We start from the raw sequence: 22,330 nt of genomic DNA, 5'->3' as shown, positions 1-22,330 counted from the left end.
GCCGGGGCTGCGCGCGGCCGGCGGCGCCCGCCCGCCCCGCCGCAGCGCGGGGCCCGCTGAGGGCGGCGGGACGGCGCAGCAGCCATTTTGCTCTGATAATCCCCGGTAATCGGATTTGCCCGTGGTTTGTGAAATACAGGCTGGTTCCAGCGCCCCTGGCTTCCCTTCCTCGTTTACTAACTGCTACGTTATTTTTCACATGTGTTCGTTTTACAGCGCAGGCTTTGTGCTTAATTAACACAGCCCGCTGGGATACTTAGCCAAGTCGTTTATAAGCAAGGACTGTAAATTTAGGACGATGAGGAAACGCGGCGTTCCCTAGATCCAACCCCTTGCTCCATGGTCATCAGTGCAGTTTTGTCCACGTCATTTAGAATTCCTCTTAAACCTAGCAAAGGATTTTGATTGCCTTACTCGCCTTCAAAGCCTTTCTCATACGAAGAAAGGGAAAGCGTTTATGGAGATACATAGCTCCGTGCATTAACTTCCGCAACTTCCCACTAAAAAGGAGAGAGGAAATACTTCCTTGAAAAAAATAATACCTGAAATAAATTACATTTGGTTACTGAAGTACAGTCACATTTACCTTATTTTCCTTACGTGATTATATTAATGATTTTTTTTTAAGCATATATAGAAACTCACGCAGTATCATGAGGATGTTTATTTTAAGCAGTAGTCTTAGCCTCTAATTTTGGTTTCTTCAGATTATTTACTGCCTCAGGAAACAAGTGCAACAATACTATTAATGCTTCATAAGCACTGACAAATGCTTACCTAGATAAAGAAGGAAGTAGCTTGATTTCATTTAGCCAGATGCTCCAATATATTCGGTACAGTCTTCCTATATATTCTCTCTCTGCCTCTCACTTTAAAAAGTCAGCAAACCTGTTTTCCCAGGTACTTGGAATCATGAAGCTAAGAGAAAAACTGGGCTCTGAGACAGGTAGAAAACATTGTTAGAAAAATCGACAATTTGCTTTTGTCTTAAAGCCTGCTTGAAAATACTAATTTTGCCCAAGGCTAATCTGGGTTTATTTTTACAAGCTATTGTGTATGAGCTTTTACTGGACAGTTGCGTTGTTTTCAAATCTTAAGCCTATGCATTAGAAGCACTGAATAGTAGGAATTGATTCATTTTAGACAAAAAAAGAATCCAGAAGCACAAACTATTTCATCATTGTCACCCTTGATGGGCCTGGAAGTTAGAACTTTGCTAGAGCCCCTTCATGACAAATGCTGCTTATCATCTGAGGAAACTATTTAATATCAATATAAGATACACAATCTATTATAAGGAGGGAAGGCCTTTTTTCCAGCATTCTGTCTTGGAACTATGATATGCTTTCCTGCTTGTTTAAAAGATACAGACTGTTCTTGTCAGGAAATTTTCATCATTTCAGTGACTGATCTATATATCCCTCTTCTTTCACTATTTTACACAATCCACATTAAAAGATCATCTTAGAAATACTGAACATCTCTGTGGAGCACTTAATTACTGTTTCTGGATCACTGGAATTCTTATAAATAAGTTCACCTACTGAAGCAATGAGTATCTTTTTAGCTTAGGACTCTCTGCTACCAAAAAATAACCATCTTTCATCCCATGACAAACCAAGCTGTTCTTATCATTAGCTGTTTACCAACAGCTATGGGAGGTGGAACAGATAGCTGAAGAACATAGCGGTATTGACTGCAAAAGCAAAGTGCGTCCCAAAGTTTTCACAACCTTCTTTTTTATTCCAACCTACATAACTGAGAAGCAAAGTTTTATACTCGCATGTAGGTTACTTTTAATCTTGGACTTTGTCTATTGCTTATTTACTATTGTTTCTTTATTATTGTTTTAGGGGCGTATATACATATTAATATGTATTAATGAAGATTTCTGACACAAGTGCCATAAGAAGCATTTGTCACAAATGTGTTGTCAGTAACAATACAAGAATATGGATTAAATTAAACCTGTTGTAATCCTTTAAAAGAAAGAAATGCATTACTGAACAACAATAAATACGAGCATCTTTTCAGATTACATGAAACAAATTTAAGGAAGATCAGTTATGAATTCCCCCAAAATCTTAATTAAAATGGATTATTTTAAATTGTTCTGAAAATCAGATGCATAACCATCATTTGTATAGCAGAGACTCCCAACTTAGAGACATTCATTTGTTTGTACTTCACCATTTGATGCTCTGGCAGTCTTGATATCTATAGATAATATAACAGATTTGGAGAAAACTGACTCGTTTTTTCTTTTTTTCTCTTTTTTTTTTCATCAATAGGGTGTTTTCTTAAGGCAACTTCAGCTCGTCCACTAAAAAAAGAATCACTGTTTCTGTGACTAGTACTGTAATTGAAGGTATAATTTCCATATAGATATATATATATAAATTTGAGCTCTTTTGGAATTCACAGTCCCATCCGCTCCTTGTGTATTAAAAATATTCTTCAGAGTAAGAAATTCTTTGTAAGGCCATCTTGGCTGCACCCAAGATTTTACATTCTCATTATAATGTTTCATGTAAAACCAATTGCATGCAAAGAAAATGGAGGAACTGGTGCTGCAGTCAGACGTATGTGGATGGACTACATTGATATCTGTGAGAAGTCGGACAAGATTTAGCTGCGTCTGCAGTCCTGATTTCAGGGTGTAAGCCACGATACAAATTATATACTTTAAAAATAGCAATCTTGCTGGTGTATGTGTACCAATTCCCATTAAACATATCCATGATTGCACATAACGTCACACAAATATTATGTTCTTTTTAAATAGAAATCCAATTAGTTTAGCAGTGGATTACTACTTATATGGTAAAATTGCAAGGTATAGAGAAAATTGTCAGCAAACTTACTTCTTTAAAATGTATAAAACAGTTCCAAGGTTACTGAAGTGGTGGTGTTTTGGCTTTGCTGAAGTCTGATAATCTCACTTCTGCAACTCATGGCACGTGGTATTCTTTCCTTAAGAGTATTTCAGACTGCCTACGAGAAGAATGTTCCAATGTTCCTCTCCAGTCAAGCAGTTTCAGTTCTTAAACAACAGCAGGAAACAACATATATAGCATTACCAACTCTTGCAAATTCCTCATGAATGACGGGATTTTGGCCAGGGCTTGACTGGTTTCCTTCTCAGTGCCTAGACCAGGCCAGCCTATCCATGAAAAAAACACTTGGATGGACTGTCTTCTTCATTGCTCTCACTGCTGAGGTCAAAGCAGCCAGTGATGCTGCCGGGGAGGAAAACACAGCTCCTCTTCACCCCTCAGGCAGACCAACACTTCACTCAGAAGTGGGGCGACAAGAAGGACCCAGCAGCCCAAAGTGGCTTCACTCCCCTTTCTGTTACACGAGCAAGGGAAAGAGTTCCTTTGTGTAACCCTTCTCCTCTTCTTGAGCATCAAGTGGAGGGAGAGGAAGGGAGAAGGAGCACAGTTATGGAGACCTGCAGCAGCTGCCTGCTCCTCCAGGTCTGGTTGAGAGGAGAGGAGCCTGGCAGAACTCATTTGGCTCTCAGACTGTGTGAGCTGTGCATGTGCACCAAAGAAAGTCTTTCTCCAAGGTATGTTGCCTTCTTATAATGTAGGCATGGCCTTAGCTGAGTCCCATTAACACTAAACAGAATGCATACAAGCAATTTTTATGGGTATAACTATACCTTTGTCTCTCCACCAGTCTAAAATAGAAAATGAAGCAACAGCAATAACTGACATAAATCCAAATTATTCTTTTGCACAAAATATAAAAGCTTATGTTGTACTGCTACTAAGAATCAGATGACTTTACATCTTGCTATCTCTGAACAATCTCAGTATTATTTTCCATTTAAGTCTTTTTTTCTTATGTGCTGCTCACAAGGCATTTTCTAGCCTCCTACACTTCTGGGACATACCACAGTCCTTAGCTAGCATAGATCAATTGCAGTCCTGAAGCTATGGTTACAGACAGAGTGACAACAACAGACATTTTTCTGTTGTTGACTGTCGTCAAAGGTAGTAATCTATATATTTCAATAGCTTTAAACAAAAGTAGCAAATTAAACATTTAATTTTTGTTCATTTTGGACAATTACTATGTGGTATTCTGTTGCCCATTCAGTATCAGAAAGACAAAATAAAAGTAGTCGAACTCGGCCTCTCATTTTCCAGTTTTCAGAGGAAACATCCTTTGCATATCTGAACCAACACCCACCAGAGCAGCAGCCAAGCTGCATGCTCAGGGGCCACTGTTATTCTCAGTCAGGTGTGCTGGGGGCCAGGCCAATGCAGCCATTCTTGCCCTTTACTACAGCTGATGTAGCAAATCATGCTAGACTGAAAATAGAGCTAAATCCCTTCCCCTGAAAACACCTGATTTAGTTGGTCTGCTAGATGGCTGGACACAGCCATTTTGAAAGCTAGAATTGGTCTTCAAGCTGTTAGCTGGCCACCGCTGATCTCCAATGTTCCTTAAAATATTGCAAAATATTTTTATGTTATATTGGTATGCAGCATGCCAAAAACAATGCACAAGTGGTAGCTATTACTCAGAATCATCACTTAAGTGTGGCGATTTATTATGACAACTTATTTCACACACAATAACTTTGGCTGTATGCTCTTAAATATTCTTACGCTCCATTTTGTGCTGACCTAAGTGGCCCAGCCCAAGCCCTACTCTTCCTCTTCCATCCTGCTGCATGTTTCCAACCTAAAAGCTATAGCAGGGCCTCTGCTCGTGCAGTGGAGAAGGACTGTAGCAAAAGCAGGTAGCAGCTGGCAGTAAGAAGAAAATCTTGACGGCTCCAGCTCTGGTTTGTGCTGCATGCTCTGCCACCAACGTGAATTCCCCCAGGCACAAATCCTGGCCTGACAGTGAGCTCAGCTCAGATGGGGAGCAACAAATAATAAAAAGGAAAAAACAGTTGATTTGCATCTCCCTAAAAATTTCTTGAATTCTTATGCACTCAAAAGCCTTAACAGTATTGTAGCACGTGATGGTATATAACAACATTGTTTATGGTTCAGGATCATGAAAAGATTCATGTGATAGTGCTCAAACAATCTGGAATTAATACTAGATTCGGTACACTTGACCTGTTGAGAGTTATGGAAATGTTTAACATTGTCAGGACAATCTTTATTTGTTAAATCTCATTGTTATGTATGAAGCCTTCTCTCTTACGGCACGCTCCAAAAAAGTCAATGGGAATCTTTTCATTGATTTCAAGGGAGTTTTAATTAGGCTACTGGTCACATAAACAACTTCTCAGATTACACCAACTGAATTTAAGCTCAGGACTTGCAGATTCCCATTCTTCCTGTCTTTTCAATGATTAGCATTTTAGACTTACCGCTTAAAGATATATCATCTTGGGCTAACATAGTTAACCTGAAGGGTTGTATACACGTTTCATTTTATATACAAATGAATACTTTAAGAGGAAAGGCCAAAAATAACCTGCACATAAACTTGCTGAAGTCAGTAAACAAATTTGTCAAAACTGATCTTATATATCTGAGCTTCTTTTAAATTCAGGAATGTAAAACAAAATAGCGCTATACAAACGCTTGCACAGAAAGCATGAGTACTGCCTAAATGCTACCTCCAAATCTTATTCTGGAAGTCCATGAACACCTGCCATTTTGACTTCTACAGCTTTTTCTCCCCACCCTGCTGCCTTTTTCTGTTGTTGACTGTGAGAAGACAACACTTGGACGTATCTCTTTGCCTGGATACGTTGGATAGAATGAGAGTGCTACAAGCAACACCAGTTTCATTTTTATTTAGTGGCTTTAGTTTGTCACTGTGTAAAACAGTATAATCATACTTGCTTCTGAATGCTGGTACAAGATTGAAATTCAGAATGCCTGAGCATTTCCGAAAGACACCGTAAACCTTAATTTCCATCCATATTTTGTTGTCTTAAAGCAGTCCTATAAGTATTCAGAATCTTGGAGAAAGGTTTCAATTTGAAGACCAAGCCTACCATGCCAATTTTGGCCAGTTATTGCAAGTCCAATTTAAAGCGCAATGAAAAAAATCACGAGAGAGATTTCCATTGAAAACATGAGGTTTTTAGGTTAAAACCTTTGAGTATTAAGAATCCACACTGGGCCATGCACAGAAATCTTTTTATATGGTGATTTTCAAGATGCATGCATTATTGTGAGCACATGGTATGTAAATGCATTGGGCTGCTTAATAAGCATTCACTGACACACATCTGCAGCTTTGCTAATGTACCTTTTATTCGTATGTGGTTGCCAAGGAAACAGGTTATGGCCCAGTATTCTACCCAAAATATACTGAGCGAGTGTTCTATGATAATTTACTTAAAATAGGTACAACTTAGATTTTGTAGCCCATCGCTTCTGTAAATCTAGGTAACCTGAATTTATCTAATTTTAATGTTTCGCTGATTAGTTTAAACCATCAATGCCATCTTATTGTCTCTGAAAATCCATTACCATTTTCTACGTCATACAATGTTGTGTATTAAAAGTAAACATAACTACAGAAAATGTTTTGAGATATTCTAGGAACTGAAGAGGTTTTTTGTTTTGTTTTTTTTTAAATTCGGTTGCTTATCTTACATTTTGCCTGGTAGCCTTAATTACTTATTTCTACTTAAGAGATATCACAGCATTAATGACTATGATGCAACAAACCGTTTCCTACAGAAATTTGTGCAAATAGTGCCACTGAAATAAATGAAATTACTCCCCTTCTATAACGCAAATTATACTCTATGATACAAAGAACCATGTTCAAAATTAATGAATTAATCAGGATTTCACCAGTTCTTTCATTCAATACATACATATCTCGAATCTAAAGCACAGATACCAGACATTTATTTTAACCAAGATGATTATTGCACATTCACAGTAAGAAGAAAGGAAACTGCTAATATTTAAAAAAGCCATGCAAAATGTGAAACTCTTATTTTGAAATATCCTGATTATTTATTACAATACTATATTTGAATTTACAAAGTGCTCTTTGCAGCTCACGATACAAGAGTTTTTTTACTACCCCTGATTACAGTCATGTATAAAGGTAGAGATTAGCCAGTTTTAGATGAACTATATAGAGCTTAACCAAAACAACAATATTAGAAATGGGCACTGGCACTAAGAGAGTTCCTCTACCTTTATTGTATGGCACAGATTTGTAATGAACGCTAGTGACTGGGATCCAGAGTTGACATTCTGCCAAGCTCAGGAGGTTTGCTTGCCTGCCAATACGTTTGGTTTGTACAGATCATTGGAGGCTGTAACAACCTGTTTCAAAGATCTGTTCTGCCTGATTTTGTTTGTCCGACCTCTATGGCAATAAAAATCCAGCAGGAGCTGGAAAAATCCAACAGTATTGACATGAGAATAGAGCAATGCGGTACCATAGCAAGAATGACTCTTAAATGATTATGAAAAAGGTAGAACTTTAACTAAAAGAAAAACAAAAAAAACCCATGTAATACAGTGGTTTTAAAGTGTTAAATATTTTAGCACTATTTCTATGTGAGTTTTAAAGAGATTTCAGCTTGCTATAATCACCCCATAAATTTACCCACCTAAAATCAGGTGGTTCTTCTGTTAGAGTCTTTTAAAAGTGGTATCGACAGGTATTTTCGGCAAAACCATCTCAGTAATTTTGTGAACTCTGTGGCTACTGTGTATCAGCCTGCAAAGGGGAAAATCCAAATTTAATGACTAAATTATTAGGCAAGTACTGATTTCCAGATACATTGTGTAACTCATCTAAATTGTCTCTGGAATGCTGTAGGACTCCAAATCTACATCTGGGAGGCTTACAACACACCAGCAATAAAACAGTACCGTTAACCAAACTATTGTGAATACTGCTTCTGCTTGCATTATTTTATTAAGGTTTAACCTGTGTAGTGCAAACTGGACGTAATGTTTCATAATATGTTCTAGACAGCAATGTAAGGACGTTTTCAGGTTTAAAATAAATCATTGGGATCACTAGGAAAATAAGACGAAAAACAATCCTTGGCTCTACTTCCCTTCCCCCGTCTCAACTATGTCCAAATTATTCCTCACACATTTACCTAATAAGACATCAAATAATGGAGGCTTCACAGCTTCCTCAGTTAGTCTGGTCCTGAGTTTCACAAGGTAAAGTCCAGGGAAAACAAGTGTATTTTAAGATTAGCTTCACAGTTTGCCAGTTTAGAAAACAAATCATGGTACAGGGAGAAACAATCATCATTACTAGTCAGCTCCCTTGACTCTACATAAACTGCTGAAACCAATTACAAGTTACCCTTTATGTTAAAAGCCTCCATGGTTTTTTGCAGTCTTTCAAAAGGCCTTTTTCTTTCTCCTCTTTCCATTCTGCCAACTTTTCTTTTGGTCTCTTTTGTCACAGATAACGTCACAGTATCTCTGATAATGACATTTCTAGGCAACTCTTGTTCTCTGGAATACACTTCCTGTATCTCTCTGCTTAAATGATTATTCATCGTTGTCAAACATCCTGATTTTTTGTTATTATGTATCAAATGTCCTAATGAGGTTATCATGTAATAGTGTAAAAAGTATTCAGAACAGGGCTTTGTTTCAAAGATACTAAACAAAATTAAATTGTTCCATAGAGCAACTGCAAAATCTTACAGATAAGGCCTTATGACTCAGCTAATAGGCATTTATATAGCAGCAATTAAGAATACATAGATCCATCTTCCATTTGCAAATATACCACATACTTTTATAAATAACATTATACAGGAACTACAGGATCCATTACTTGGGCTTTAAAAGGTAAGAAGGCGAGCTAATTTTTTTGTGTTGGTTTAGCCGAGTACATTTTTAGTCTTATCTGGATTTGAATAAGTATTCTGTAGCTCACATCTGCCCGTAGCAAAGGCCAGAATGAAAGAAAATTGCATTAAGCCATTATTATTATTTAAAATAGCAATAAAATCATATTCACAAATGACTGTGAAATATTATGGAGAATGGGAAGCTTAAACATCACATTTGGAGGAATCCAGCAGTAAAAGATCTTATCAAAGCTAAAGAATTCCCAAATTTGATAATACTAGGATTCAAATGTAATATGATACATAATAAAGCCCTTTTAAAACATAATAAAGCAATTCACATGACAAAGTACAACAGACACTAGATGCCCCAAAAGGGTTAATTGGTACCTGTTCATTACTACCAGAGTCTGTCTAATAGTCTGAGAAGTAGTATCTGAACACAGATAGTTTCACACTGAGACCCCTGCACATTCAAATCAAAATGAAGTTTAGAGGCAGAAGTAACCTTAATCAGAAAGGTCACTGAAAAGCAAGTAGGGTAGTGTCTGAGTGAATGATTTTTAGGTTTATTTCATTATTACTCATGCTTTGTATAGATTTTCTGTTAGGCAGAAATGGAATTTGCATGGATAAAAGAACACATTTCAATTACAAAAGGGAGGACTGAGTATCAACAATTAGACTCCTATGATAAAACTGAAAAAAAAACCCCAAGCCCCCCCCCAATAACATTTGCAGGCTGTGTCGGAGGGGGGGAAAAAGCACCCGGCCGCTCCTACATGCCCCGGTTAGCCCCCTTAGCCAAAGAGAATAAAATGGGTGAAGTTTACACAGGATTTCTTACGGCACCTCTGGCTATAACATTCTGACACTCTGCATTAGCTAGATCCAACTACCATTAAAATACATACAGCAACCCACGTATAATAGTCAAACTGGAAACAGCTTGCTAATTACTAGACTCCTCCTTAATAAATAAATCGGTTTCTTTAGCTAGAAGAAATTACCATTCACAGGCTGCCAATGAGTTTTTCCAGACTCATGAAAGCACTTGAGTTCAGTCATATTAATTACAAGAGGACTTGCACCCCCTAACAAAAGAGCAAATTTGCAAATGGATTTAAAACAACCATTGCGAAGCATGCTCATGTAACGGAGCTACACTTTTTTTAAATGCCTTGAGTGGGTCTGTTTGAACACAAAGACGTAATAAAAACAGTTTATCACTAAGTGCCCCATCTTTTCTAAAGATAAATATCAGCGGCAATAAATAGATTGCTTCTACATAGCATTTGCTCAGCAACTTCCTTTAAAAATAACCACACAAGAAATAAACAAAGAAATGCAATTTTGATAACTACATGTAATGGCGCACTCCATATTAACGTTTCAGACAGGAAAATAATCAGCAGAAGCAAGCTACTGGAGATAAATCAAATTACAAAAAAATGCAAACTTTAATATGTCACTTGAGAGATGCTGTTTATTACGTTTTCAGTTCTGCTGCTTTAGGTGGAACAGGGGAATATAGCACTGCGTCAAACTAATCTCGTAATTATGAATCAAATGGTTTTATTATCATTATTAAGCATTGGCCTATCAAGACAGATGACAAGTCATAATCCTGAATAGTTATACTCCATTTATGTGGAATGCACTGAACTGATATATTTAGAAATAAATGAGAATTAGTTTGATATTGCTGACACTGTCAAGGCTATTACTGATAATTGGCTGTGCTTCTAAATACCTCCTCTGCATCAATTTTCAGTGCTGGGTCCTCATCCACACAAAATATACTTAGTTATTTTAAAGTCAAGGACACGAAAGGAAAATGGCTACCCTGCTGCAAAAGTCTCATTGCAGTAGTGAGAATTTCTCAAGTCATGTACAAAGGAGATTCACAAGGAGATACGCTACGTTATAAGCTCAGTGGAGACATTTAGTAACATCTGATTCTGTATAAGCAGTTACCTGTGGTACACGTAAGATTTAACTTTACTGATACTGTTAAAAATATTAGCTAAAAATAGAAATAAGAAATTATCATACTTAAATTTTGCAAAATCTATAAGGTCTGCAAGTTACCGCAGACCACAAGTGAGCTTATTCTATAAAGGCTTGTTTAAGATCCGACAGAAGTTCTTTTCCAGTATGCTTAAACACAGTTCCTTACCCGAACTTCAGAATGGGTCCACTATTTAAAGAAAGGTTTATTAGCATTACTGTGGCTGAATTCAGCAAAGGTGAAAGAAGGTTTAAACATACTTCTGATTCTCTACATTTCTCAGCTCCTAAATATTTCAGTGATACTTTTATACCTGTGATAATGAAACTATCACTTTATATACTCACAGTACAAACCTTGACCTACATGCAAGACTAGGCTAAATTAAAAAAAGAACCCAGGGTACGTTTCTGGAAACAACCAATGCAAAACAGGAATAAAACAGTTTTTTGTTGTGTACAGCTTTATAAACATGGCATCGTTTAAGAAATGATAGCCGCATGGAAACATAAAATGAGATCAGACGCTCATTTAGAACTGAAAGGAAACAACTGCAAAATTTCCATTTGCATTGTGATATTGCAATTAAAGAGAGTAACATCTTTCTACATCTCTACTATTGCACCTTTTAAAAGGATTTGGTTGCCAGGGAAACTGGTTCTGGCCCAGTATTAATCTGAAACAAATATATTACAAAAGTTGGTGGGAGTAATACAATACTCATAATTCTTTTTGTTCTTAATGCTCAAATTCAGGTTTTTGTACCTAAGGCTGTTAAGTTTTTATTTCATAACCTTTTGTGTGTGAAGTAAAACACACTTCAGTGAACTGATACTCAGTTTAAGCTGACAGGGCCACCTATATCAATCTCTCTCTTTAAAGTCCTTCTACCTTAAAAAAAGAAATAATACTGCAGGTTTATGTTTGTAGCTAATATAATACTGAAAATACAAGCATTACAGCATGTTAATCTTTATTTAAGATTTCGCACAAAACACAAAACCGCTTACGACAGAATTTAAATATTTTTCATTTTTCTTATCTACCTCAATTTTTATTTTTGCATTTTAACTGCAAGCTTAGTAATGCTTATAGTCAGCTTTAAAATGTAACTGAATCAATAGGGTTTTCAAAAATTCTTTTGTTGCATAAGCGTTGCCACGCCCTTAGTACATATGATTATTTTAACAGACATGATTGCTCTACTTTCACAATAGATTTTTTAAAAACAGATAAGAACAATTGTCATGCCAGTATGTGAAGCCAACAATTTAATATTAGGTTGTTTTCATTAACAGTTGAATGCATTTTTTAACTGAAAGCTACATTCCAAAGCCCATTTCATGTTCTTGCAACACTGACCAAGAAATCAGTAAAACATGCAAATCTCAACCTACCTGCGTGTACCACTTAGTGCAGTGTTAGCATGGCAATGCACCAGCCATTTTTATGTAAAGCGATGGAGATAAGTTCTATTCTTGGTCTTCTTGATAATTTTTTAGAAGCAGTTGTCAAAAATCAGATGGGAAGCAGCTTGAATAGACCGTGATCAGGAGAACCGAGTTTATCAATAGGGAAAGCAGGAGTGGGGAAAAAAAAATGTCCTCATCCAAGGTTTTCCGAAACTGCAACACAAGGTTGGTTTTTTTTTTTCTCCTCCTCAGAGCGTTCAAAGCTTGAAGCTGACCACTGCAAAGGCCACTTGTCACATTTACTGAAAATCAGCCTATTGATATCACAGCTGAAAATATAAACTCGACAACCAAAGCCCATTGCACAACGTGGACTGCGTAAGAGTTAAAAATAGATTCGACGTGCCTCCTACCTGCATAATAAATATGTAAGTTTCAAGTGCTTTAATTCGATATTCACATTAATTAACAATACAATATACATTATTTAAACTACAGTAAATGCAAGAAGAAAAAGGGTGACACCATCTGGAAGCACAGTTTGCTTTTTTTTTTTTTTTTTCCCCTTTCCAAGGGCTAATAATGTAGTTTGAATGTGATGACAAGCTAACAGCTCACCACATTGCAAATGAAAAAAGAATTCTTAAGGTGATGCTCAAATATCTAAGCCTGTAATGAAGCACAAACCAGTCTTCACTACTGCATGACATGGCACACAGACCATTTACATACTCACATTTGAGATACTAGGCACAGTATAATGAATTCAATACACAGCATGCACACAGCACAAGCAACGTTAATCCTGCCTGCCATTTTAGGCTTGCAGGAGTAAGATACATACTGCAGCACAGCTCTGGTAAGGGAGGAGGCAAGGGACAGCTCACCTTAAATGCAGTATCTGATTAATGTTGTAAGTGACATTGCGTATCAGCTACAGAGTCTTGGTTCAACTGGGTGGGAGGGAACAAAGAAAATTGTCATCAACTGGTGATGCAAGATGAGCTCCAGTCACTAACACTGTTAGCAAACTCCAAATTCTACAATGATACAGTAGTAGGCATTTCAAACTCTTATCAAAATCTGCCTGTGCAATGGCTGAGTCCGCCTGCCGAGGAAAACAAAACAATCTTCTTGCTTATTGGAGAAACGCTGGATTGACTACAGTAACATCCTCTTGATGCAGAAAGATTTCACGTCGCACATGTTAAATCCTGGATGCATTTGCTGTGCTTTCCTAATTTTTAAGTCTCAGAATTAAAAAATAAAATAAAAAGACAATAATAGCAAAAATAGCATAACTAAAGGTCTAATGTTCATACAAATAAAACATTTCTTTTTCTTTCCTTTCTGTTTTCTCTCTTTTACAGTCCGTCAAAATCCTGAGCAGTATTGACAAACCACACGAGCACAGGGTCTGACTGCATGATCAGCTGTCTGTGTCTACGCTACACCCTGTTAACCACAAGCAGTGTTAGAGCTAAATATATCTGCAATGCAGAAACGGTAGGTGCTATGTGGTATACAATTCTGATTAATTATAAAATATTTTTCTATCCTCAGATATAATAAATAAAAGAAAATTTGGTGCTGATCTCTGTCAGGCACGGTATCTGTTAGACTTACCGAACATAAAAGCTATCCTACGTATACTGACCTAGATAGCACTAAGAAGACTTAAGCAGCGTACAAGCATACTCACTGTCAAAGGAAGGAAAACGAAACAATGATTGTCTAATCAAACTGAAAGCAACAACTCACTACCACAGTATGAATTCCAAAATGCTACGTACTGTATATGCACATCTCATGTTATTGGAAGATGCAAAGCTCCTTTGTTTTTTTTTCTCAGCGGCTTTTCTTAGCTACGGTTGCACAATGACATTCTGACATCATGGAGGTCAATGCAGATACTAAAGTGCTGTCGTCTTTAAGAAAAAAAATAATTTTGAAAATTTTTTTTTTTTTTTTTTGCAGCTGTGGTTTAATAATTAAAAATTTCGCATCACCTACTTAACATCTTTCTGTTATCTTCCGAGATTAATAGCATGCACATTGTTCAGCCGCATACGTTAAATTGGTATCACCCTCTGCAGAGACTGCAAGGTAATTGTGGGAATTAGATTTTTATAAATGTTAAAAAAGGCTTATTTTCTGGAAGACTTCAAAATACAATCAAATATTTTGCATATATAATGAAAAATATACAGAGAAAAAAAGCATTAAAAACTGCTAATCTGTGTTTTTTTTAAATGCCTAATAAGCAAAACTGGTTTTATTTTCATTGTCACTGTGTCTCCAAGGGGCGAATGAGACAACCATGCGGCAGTTTACTATAACCTGAATTACCTTCCCAGAAGGCTAAACCATCAGGTGAGGTAAAACAAACTGTAAGATCTACCTGTTCAGAGAGCAGAATCCCCCACACACTATTTCAGTGACTTCTCACAGCTTCCTATCTCTCTACCCGCAAATACCGCAAGCTGATACCCAACACATGAACAGAATTGTGAAGATGAACATGTTAGCTCTGAAAATATTTCACTGAAAGATTTCTTTAGGTAAATATTGTTTACCCTATGTATAAGTGAATATAAATGGTTTCTGGCCAACTGCTGAAATAAATAGATCCTTGTGAGGCTAGATTTGTACAGAGAAGCTCTATCTTTCATCCGCCCTGCCAATACAGCTGAGAAAGCAAGCAGCCAAATTTTCAGCCACATATTCTTTCTCTAGGAACCTGTGTACCCTATGATTTTTTTTTCTAAAAGAGCGCCTGTTTTTAAAAGTGAAAACTAATACCAAGTATTGTGTTAAATCAGAAAATGTTGCACAGCAACAACTAGACTGCTGTATGTACGTATTCACTTCTTGTAAAAATTAGACAATCTGATTCTGCTTTTTTCCCCTCTTCTTTCTTTTTTAATGATTAAATAGGTATCTATTTAATTTGGAGGGGTTTTTTTGGGAAGTTATTTGGCATTTTGTTCTCTTTCATTTTAAAGGCTGGGAATGAGATGATCCTAACAGTCAGTGCTTTAAAATATTCAGAATCCCCTTCCATAAATAGCACATCTGTCACACAGAAAGGGAACCCAGCCAGCAGAAAGGCAGACTAGACCAGCAAAACCAACTGCTATTCCAATACACGATTACAAAATAAGTTAGGATTTTAGCAACCCTTTATTTGGATTTTCTTTTGTTTGTTTTGAGCTTTTTGAACTAAGAGCCATCTGATTTTGTACATGCCACCATATATCAACTTTAAATTAAGAATGTTAAGTATGGATTCATTTTGAGGGTTTTTTTAATGTTCATCTCTTAGTCAAATGTGTACTATCAAGCTAGTCATGCCCTGTTTTAAACCATGGCAAAGCTCCTATGGATTTCAAGAAGGGAAGATTTGGGCCTTATATAGCAGTCTGTTAGGTTTATGAGAAAGTGTGATATTACAATTTTGGAACCAAGTGATAGGTTTGTTTAAAGACAATGATTTTCAGCAAAAGACAGACTTCAGCGGAGTCTCACAACAAATATATCTGTTCCTGCATTCTTGAGGTTAGCATTCTCATTCTCCCAGAGAAGTACTGTTTTGGGAGAGACACAGCAAGGTGTTTTGGGTTGTGTGATTTAGGAAATATTAAAAGCCTGCTGGCAGTGAACACAGCAGAGGAATAAACATCTCACAATGAACAGGGGAGTGAGCTTGTCCAAATCTTTATGCATATCTCTTGCTTTAATAAGTCATTTTCAGTGCTTAGTAATAATCTTCCAGGCTTAGATTTGCAATGATTTTGCTTCAGACTCAACATAACTTCAGTTCAGAAATCAGATTCAGGGCCCTTCTACAGCTGCGGGATACATGGCATAGAAAATAAATAAATTTAAAAAATTGCACTTGTAGGTTGCACAAAATAGGCCCAAATTTTCAAGGTAGAGATGTATTCACTCTGTATGGTATTTCTCAGTCAGAAACTCGGATTTAAGCTCTAACCTGATTTGTGCCAAAATTCTTATAGTTCCAAGGCACTGGCTCTCCTGATTCTTGACTACAAAATTCCCTGCCTCTGCTGGGTCAGGACTATCTCAGCCCATGCTATAAGCTTGTCTCAGTTCTTCATTCCATCAGCTTAAAGTGAGGCTATTTCAAGTATCCTCACGGGATCTCGCAGGCCGTTTGCGCTGTAACCTTTCCCGCTTTCAAGCTTCCTACTTGTAAACATACTTCCTCTTCCTCTATTTGTCACCACTCGAGGGCAACAACATCTAATCTCTCCTCACATACTATAGCTTATCAAAACTGGTGAGGAATGAGGAGTCCCAATGTCGCTTTGTATTGCAGCCTCCACCTTGTGGTATATAGTTTCTTAGCGGAAAAGTCCTAGTCCTCCAGACTGACCATTTGGAGAGCAGAAGCAAAAGGAGATAGGGTGTGGAAAGAACGACTCACATAAAGTCCCTAGAACTGTACTGATTTTTGTCTGAAAGTATTGCCACACCTTGTAATCCTAAGAAGGAAATACATGAGGGCAGTCTGGTAGACTGGGACCTCTGCCAAGGACCAACCTTATAGCAGTAAATATCTGGAAGACTAGCAGACTTTGAGAAAAAAGTGACAAACACTTTCAGTTTTACATGGATCAGCTCACTTCTGTCTTTATTAACACAGGCCCAAGCTGGACCAAGAGAATAAATTGTCCCTCTAGCTATAGAGGACACCCTGGATGTGGGAGTTATGCTTAATAATATACAAATGAATGAACAGCTATACATCCGCTTGGGTTCATTCCCACCTCAGTACTTATTTGTCAAGTAAACGAGCAACATACAGAAAACAAAGGGTAGAATCAATCCCAGCCCTCAAGAAACTGTAGTCAACTGTTCTTGTGTCCCTGCAAAGCAATGACAAGGGGACATGAAGCACAGCTGGGAATCCAGGGTGGGTGTTTCCAAAAGTGCATACCAGGACCAGCTACAGCCTTTCAACAAACCTGCTCTTGGAATGACTGTTTCAGCCTCTGAATTTAGCTGCATCAATTATATTTGTCTCTTCATTCCACTAGTGCCATTGCAAAAACCACCTTATTGATGAATACTCACTTTGAAATTAGTTATTTTGGAAAAGAAAAAACACACCCTTGATCATGAACTAAATTCTCTGACCTAACACTCACATTCAGGAAAGCATCCATATACCCAGACATTCAGGCTAACAATGAGCTCGCTGGTCAAATGCCTTCCGTCCAAAATCCTACTGCTCACTACGTGACTTAGAAGCTACTTCCTTCAGTAGTGAAACCTCAACTAGTTGGTTTTAGGCTGTAGAAAATAAGGGGGGGGGAAGGAAAAAAAGGACTGATGATAGAACCTCAACAGTTTGCCTTTCTAGAGCCAAAGTAAAGCACTGATCCAGCTAACATGCCCTGGACCTCCATTGGTGTACAAATCTAGCTCAAGTTGCCCCAAGGATAGACTAAATCAGTTGCATGTTGACAGTTTTCCCAGGCTTTCCCACAATTCCTTTTGTGTCTCTGTATGGCTAAACAAATTCTTTCATTATTTGCTGGGACAGAAAACAGTTGTTCTTAGTTATTCCTATACATGATTTAGAGACCTTCATTCTTAATTGCCACACTCACATAAACAGGCCATCGAAAATAATATCTAAGTGGTCTACGATGCAAGTTCAAACTCTTGCTATTCCTGTTAGATGGGGATGTTTTTCAGCACTACTGAATTAAAAGCAGAGCAGCATTTAAAGGCAATTCTTCTTATAAAAGGCAAATACAGATATTCTATGAAAATAGCAAATACCTGAATATTATTAAATGTATTCTGATATACTGCATTGTATCAATGTGTTATGAATCTGCATTATGAAAAAGCATGGGCTTGCCTAAACTGAAGAATCACAGACAAGTCATGTATTAAGATATATCGAGGTGCTGTATATGCTTTTTTGTGGAACGCTTCTAACAGCCACTTATAGTCTAGTACTCTACAAACTATAGAATCTTTAAGGATTAGAACACCTGCGATTCACTGTAAACAAATGGCAAAGAAAATGTCTTTAAAAACTGTAAATCCATCTATAGAATCTGAAGAAAGTGACGCCTTTATAGATATTTGCACTCACCTTTACAGGTTGTATTTCTGTGCTGTCTGTGTAACATGTCACTCAAAATAGTTAGCAATAACAAGTGGCTTTGTCGTGCTTTTCCTCTGAATAGTGCTTTAATTACTGATGAGCATGGTCTCTCCCTCTAATTATACCTCCTAAGGCCCTATTTGCTTTCTAAACTGCTGCCAGACACTATGCCAAAGGTTTCAGATTTCTGTCTCCTATCACTCCTAGCTAATTTACCTGATTAGTGAATCCAGGTATTGTATTTTTACTCTGTTCTTAGCAATCTTATTTTTCTCTGTACTAAATGGCACATCTTGCTTGACGCCCATACCTACGCTTTTCCTGTGCTTCCCTCATGTTGATCGGCACTTCCATGTTCACATCACCGATTTCTTCTCCTCCGGTTTTAAGGGACAGACTTTTCATTTAGAGAGTAACAGACTCAAAGATTTGATACGGAAAGAGGCTTCACTTAGTCCCATAACATCCTGGAGAGAGATACAGGCATTTTGGCCAAATCGTTCTTATTACTACTAGACAGTAGACAAGAAGGGCAATAAGAATTAGGTTGAAAAAAAGGAAGTTTCTCAGAGCAGTCAACATAAAATCTATTCTTTGCAAAAGAAAGTTCAGCCATTTTACATCTTCTTAAAAGTAAATCAGCAGAAAATTTCCTTTCATAAACTCCTGATTAAAGTTACTTCTAAAACACACGACTTTAAGCAGGATCAGTTTTGTGGACATGGTCTCTCTCAATTATTGACCTTTTTTTATCCCCATGAAGTTTGAGTAGGGACTATTCAGCTATTTTGAAGAACAGACAGGATGAGAATAACACACATTTCTCATTATTAAAAATATTAAGAAATCAATTTTGAATAATACAAGTATCAGAACAAGCAGGGGTAGGAAGCTGAAGTATGTCAGCAGAAGAGAAAATGTATTGGAAGCTCCAAGAAAACTGTTTAGCATTTGATAAAATCAAATGTCACATAATAGGAGAGAGAAATCTCACTTCCTAAACCCATGTGTATAGATGACTGTCCCACAGCTCCAAACAGTCTAACAAATATACAACCAAAGCAACAAAAAATCCATTTCAAGCTTACTTGCTCAAGCTCAGCTATCCATTGTGCTGCTAAGTATGGGCTGCTCTTTGAGGCCAGTAGATCTGCTCAAACCGTTTCTCCCAACCAGTCCAGTTGTGAAGCTTGTTCCTTCGTTTTTCATCTGCTCCTGACAAATGGGAGGGGAGTTCTAAGCCTTTGTCTTCCAACTGTTAACCTGGTATGTGTAACCAAAACCCAAGAGCGCTAACTATGAACCCCAGACTACTGATCTTTTCCTCCAATGGTATAGATTGAGATTTGTCTACTGCCACTCTTACACTGCCGTCATTTCCACGGATAAGGACTATTTATATTCCCAACTAGACACATACCTCATTTTAAGAAAGCTGTTCTACAAATCGCAGCTCCCTGAAGTCTGAACTAGTTCAGCCGGAACTGAGGCCAGTGTAAATGAGGGCCTGTTTAAAAGGCTTTCAGCCCTAGGTCACTTAAGAAATTACATCATTTCTCTTCGCACAAACTCTGCAGCTCTTCCATATTTCAGAACTGAAACTGTTCTTCTGATGGTATGAATGAGTCAGGAAGAGAAATGGACACACTAACGGAAAGTTGTATCCCATTAAGTCCTTAGGAATTTCAGTTAAATTTTAGGACTAAAGCTAGTGAGCAACGGTAGTGCTTTGTTAGAGTGCAGTTGTACAAAAGGCTCTATTAACAATAATAATACACTTTTACAGCATGTTTTATCCAACAATCTCAGAGATCATTACAAACGTTAATTGAGCCTAACCATAGCCTGTGATAAATTAGCATTATTATGCTAATTTTATGGATGAAAAGAGAAAAAGGCAGAGAGGTTAAGTGATTCACTCAGGAACAGAACCCAGAACCATGTGCACAAGTGGGTTATCCCAACCAAGAAGAATTGTTGTCAGGCAAATGGAAGTGGGATGTCAGATACAAACATAAAAGGCTTCCAAAACCATGATATAATTACTCTGAGGAAGTGCTGACCAGACAAGGAAATAGTGTTGTAGGCTAACAGCAGGTAAGTTTCTTTCATTTGTTCTTTTAATTTGTAATTCTCACTGGACCTTTGCAGGATCATTCATAAGCACCAAGAATTTCTTACTGGTTATGTTGGGTTACTCAGCTGCAAATCTAAAAGTGGAGGCTATTTGAAGTAATGGCCATTAGGCTTGAATCAATCATCTGTGTTATTCACATTATTTATGACTTCAAAGAAGAGGACAGCATGACTGTATCCACTTTTCTTTAAAACGTCAAGCTGGATATAGAAGGAAGGGCGGAACAGTTAAAATAATAAAATGTCTCTCCAAGTATCATTCCAATCTCCTTCAACACTTTCAGCTCTTGGAAAAAAAAACATTTAACAGCTGTTTTGGCTTCCTTTCCTTACTGAGTATCCTGGAAAACGCATAATCTGGCACTCATTCATCTTAATCTGATTTAATATAGTTCACAACAATATGTACAACAGTTTCATCTTTACCAAGCATCAGGGACTCTATTCCAGACAAAAATAATCCTTAGTCTTTCTTCCACCCTTGATACCATTCATTACTTGCTCCTTAACTTACACTGGCAGTTTCACATGCCTGCTTGGTTTTACTACCCCTTAGACTGCCTTTTCAATGATTCCTAATATGTCCATGATATTTGATAAATTCTGGAACTTCAGAAGTTTCTAGAATACCACAATCTTTATGCAAATGTATCTTGTTAGTGCCAAAGCAAATAATTTTAATTAAGTCCTTAACAGATTCCTCAGTATTAATGGCAGAAGAAAGCAAATGTTCTCTTATGAATATCCAACAAGTAATAAGTAATTTATGAAATGTATTTTTCACCTATAACATGCTGAATAAATTCTTGATGATTACCATTTTCTCTCTTCATTAGTCTTAAAGGTTTCTTACCCGCTTATGTTGATGGTACCTTTTATTTGGTGGGCAGTTCTGGCTTTATCAGTTCTTATGAAAACTTTCCCTCCTTCCTCATTTAATAAAAATTAAGTTAGCATAACATAAGAGCTGGATACTAAAGACATGAAGCAGATCCAGAGTAATCAACTGCAGTGCAAGCTTCCTCAGCATGCCTAAATCCAGATCCGGAGAGATCTTAATGATCAAGATGATGATCATGCTCTCAATGATCAAGAGCATGGCTTAGTCTCCATTTCCAGCTAATCACTATATTCCCTGCTGCAAGTATGGTCAATGGTGAGAGCTTTTTCTTGGAGATTTCACTTAGTGGGTTAAAGATTTCAGAAGTTAGCATCTTCTGAACACTGCTGGTTCAGATACCTACCAGTCATGACATTACTTCCATGCTGATTCTGACAGAAGATGACATTTGAAAAGAACAATAGAAGTACTAGGCAGTAGAAAAAGCCAAACCAACCGATCAGTACTAAATGGGCTGATCCTCACACAACTACGGTGGCAGAGTCAAGCACAGAACACTTAGGCTTGACCCTCTCCTCATTCAGTATGAACTGGAGGTAAACCCTGTGCCCAGCACCTTTGGGTCTAGATGAATATGTTTGCTGCTTTGTTTACTTATGTAAGAAAGGCCTCGACAACCACAGCTATATCTACATTGCCAGTTGCAGGATGTAACTGCAGCAGCACCTTCGTGCCTGAGCTAGTTTGGGTAGTGACAGAAAGGAAGACATGCCATCTCTCACTTCAGCCTAGGCCAACCACACAAATTCCCAGGATCCCAGACAGACCTGGTATGATCACAGTAAAACCCCTAACCTTGGCGATCTTTCAGCCAGACTTCCACAAACACTGGAAGCTGAAGCTGTGTCAGCCACTCTTCTCAACACTAGGTGCTTGTTCCTGCCCCAGGAAATCCATGCCTTGTTTTCTTCAAGAACCAACTTCATTCCTTTTGTTTGTTTTG

The 22,330-nt window shown here is 37.5% G+C and overlaps 1 protein-coding gene and 1 long non-coding RNA gene across 2 annotated transcripts in view; one reads left to right on the top strand and one right to left on the bottom strand.

Annotated features, from left to right (window-relative positions):
• Nucleotides 1-12,460, bottom strand: part of ZBTB38 (zinc finger and BTB domain containing 38) — a 22,463-nt gene extending 10,003 nt beyond the window's left edge. The window contains exon 1 of the mRNA XM_009286698.1: nt 12,188-12,460. The gene's annotated coding sequence lies outside the window, so the exon portion shown is untranslated. The remainder of the gene's footprint in view (nt 1-12,187) is intronic.
• LOC103905121 lies at nt 27-14,876 on the top strand. The gene is made up of 4 exons (XR_657932.1): nt 27-105; nt 12,455-12,630; nt 13,573-13,708; nt 14,506-14,876. It is a non-coding gene; the product is annotated as an uncharacterized LOC103905121 (long non-coding RNA).
• Nucleotides 14,877-22,330: the final 7,454 nt, after the last annotated feature.

The sequence above is a fragment of the Aptenodytes forsteri genome, unplaced genomic scaffold (genome assembly GCF_000699145.1).
Source record: "Aptenodytes forsteri isolate BGI_AS27 unplaced genomic scaffold, ASM69914v1 Scaffold184, whole genome shotgun sequence".
Lineage (NCBI taxonomy): Eukaryota > Metazoa > Chordata > Aves > Sphenisciformes > Spheniscidae > Aptenodytes > Aptenodytes forsteri.
This window is presented reverse-complemented; position numbering and strand designations above follow the sequence as displayed.